The sequence below is a fragment of the Fragaria vesca genome, linkage group LG3 (genome assembly GCF_000184155.1).
Source record: "Fragaria vesca subsp. vesca linkage group LG3, FraVesHawaii_1.0, whole genome shotgun sequence".
NCBI lineage: Eukaryota > Viridiplantae > Streptophyta > Magnoliopsida > Rosales > Rosaceae > Fragaria > Fragaria vesca.
Genome location: NC_020493.1, coordinates 3,336,390 through 3,339,170, shown reverse-complemented (window position 1 = coordinate 3,339,170; position 2,781 = coordinate 3,336,390). Strand labels below are relative to the sequence as shown.

The 2,781-nt window shown below is 35.5% G+C and overlaps 1 protein-coding gene and 1 pseudogene across 2 annotated transcripts in view; both read right to left on the bottom strand.

Moving 5' to 3' along the window:
• The window catches only part of LOC101308938, a 21,524-nt pseudogene extending 20,683 nt beyond the window's left edge, over positions 1–841 (bottom strand). The window contains exon 1 of the transcript XR_184189.1: positions 68–841. The product of XR_184189.1 is annotated as a transmembrane protein 184C-like (transcript). The remainder of the gene's footprint in view (positions 1–67) is intronic.
• The window catches only part of LOC101310880, a 1,534,871-nt gene that overhangs the window by 408,669 nt on the left and 1,123,421 nt on the right, over positions 1–2,781 (bottom strand). The window lies entirely within an intron of this gene.

Here is a 2,781-nt window from a genome sequence, read left to right as displayed (position 1 = left end):
ACTCTGACAACTTGACAAGCCATAAGAGAACAAGGACTAAAGTCATAGTTAAGTTGGAACCACTAACCAGAGCCTCGTAACACTCCTTAATAGAGTCTAACAGCATGAAAAATGCTTTGCTTCCTTGAATATCCAATAAACCCACAAATGAGTCAATTGCATATAGTGGAGCCATAAGAATGATAATTATTATAGCTTTCTGTTCCTTTGGGTTCTTCCAGTAAAAGAGATGCTGTGACAATAACTGGACTGTGAAATGCATTGTGAGCATCACGCAACCAGCTGATCCTAGCAGGGTCAACTGCCCGCGATCCATTGTACTAAAATCCATTTTTCAGCTGCTAATAGAAGCTGAGATTAGTATCTGCCAAGATAATGTTAGGTGAGCTTCAGATTCTACAGGCTAACTTCATTTCTGGAAGGTGCTAATTAAACAGTCACGGGTAGCATCTACAGGATCAAAAAGACAGTTGCAATCTTCATACATTGTCCAGTGAGTTACACTTCTTCATATTAGCTTTCAATTGTTCTGGTTCTTAGATTTAAAATTCAACTTGCAAAAAACTGAGCCTAACTACAGATTAGGATACCCCATTAACCTTGTTAAAATCTCTTAGTTACTCCTAAGTTCTCACCCTGCAATTGGTGTTTCCCAATGCACCAATAAAATGAGATATAAAGATTGAAACTTTCCCATAACTACACATACCCTTTTCCTAACTTTCCAATTTCATGAAAGAAGGCATGTTAAAAACCAGTTCTTGCACACACAGATGAAGATTTTTACCTCAAATTTACCAAAAAATCACACTCAAGAAACCAACTTTTTTTAACCATAAAACCCAAACTGATCCAAAGAAGCAATGAGCATACATGAACTACAGCATACACAAAAATCATAGAGTTCCATATAAAGTATTGAAGAGCTTTAAAGGGTCGATCGCAATTTATACGAACAGAGGAAGAAACGAGTTGGAAACGCAGAAGATACTCACCGAGTCGTTGTAAACGAGTGAATGAGTCGGAGCTTACCAACCCACTTCTGGGTTTTGATTAACACTCTGAGCCCTCACAATCTCAATTCAATTGGGCATCGAATCAATTACTAAGCGAATAGTTGCTTGCTGCCATTGACTGGGTTTGTATTTGTATTCGTGTACGTATTTGTACAAACCTTGTTATACATTATTGTATGGTATTCGTGATCGTACAATACACACAAATATGTATTTCTTTTTGAAGGGATTAGTGTAATGCCTAGTAATTACTTATTAGAGTAATGAAAATTAACTTTCCACAGTAAATTTATGGACGCCTTCGTGATGTCGGATTTTGGCTCTCCATGATTGAGCAATTGACATGATCATTTTTTTAAGTGTGACATCTCTTGAATAATTATTACGAGTAGTAACGTCACGGATATATAAATATAAACTATATAATCATTTTTAAATGAATACGTTTGATTTACATTTAACTTATAATAGAGTATTAGTGTTTAATGTGTTATTCCCTGCACCGTTTCTAATAATTTTAAGTTTATGCTCCATGAATTTTGAGAAATTATAATGCAACACACATTCTTCCTACAAACCAATTTGGGAGCAAAGACAATAGTTCAACCAGGATATAAAGCTCTTTAAAAGTGCAGTGTGTTTGCATTATGAGTAGTACAATTAGAAGACTCTGAAAACAGTAGTCATGGCTGCTACGGCTGTGCTCTATTTTCATGTATGGTAGTTAACGTATCACAAATTATCTATTTCGATTTAAAAGGTTAGTTATCTGTGTATTATTGAAACCCATGTCACAATTAGAAAAGTTGGATACGTAAACTGTGAAGACCACTAACACTACACATCATTGTGAGTTGTGACCCATCCCCTCTGTCTCATTCAACAAAGAGCCCATCTCCCTCTATGTCTAACAAAGAGAGGTAATGTGGCTAGAGGAACAGATCATTGTTGAATTTGAATTCTCACTTCAACTAATTTTGGGTCCGCAGTGTATGAAATAGGACTAGAAGGTAGGAGACAGCACAAAGATTACCATCCCCACTAACTTGGAACGTGACGCTCGGTTTCAACTATGAATTGGTATAGGGCATGGACTAGCTAGAAGCATATATAGGCCTACCATCTATTTTGATCCCCTTTTGTAGCTTGGGTCTTTGAGTCATGATTTTGTTACCTCTCTTATTTGTATCTCTTTTGAGTTTTGTCTTTGTAAAAATAAAACGAGAGAACCATGGTGTTTGAGTTATGAGTTCTCATAAATTTCGTAAGAAGTGTTTGGATCAATTTTCTAGATTTAACCAAAAGATTAAGTGTTAGATTTAAGGTTCCAAAGTCGTAGAGCGCATTGACACAAGTTCGGGATATCTTTGGAATATTTTTCGGATGCTCGGATTAATTTCTAAATTTTCATAAGTTTAGTTTAAGAAAAGCATTTTGAAAAATTCAGGAAAATAACTTTTGCTCTGCACCGTTGGATTTAACTTGGGGTGATCTGGGTCGTTGGGTTCCTGTAATTGTATCCCAAAAATATTAACCACTGCCCCCACTACTGGAAAATAGCACTTAGTAATTTCCTCTCCTAAGTGGTACTTAAGAGACGAAATTTTAAGAGACGAAATTTTCTACTTAAGAGACGAAATTTTCTACTTAGACGACGACATTTTGAAAAATAAAAAATTAAAAAATTTATATGAATCACTTAAGAGATGGAACTACATTCCGTAGCCTAAGTAGAACTTAGGAGACTAAATGTTTTTTAAAAAAA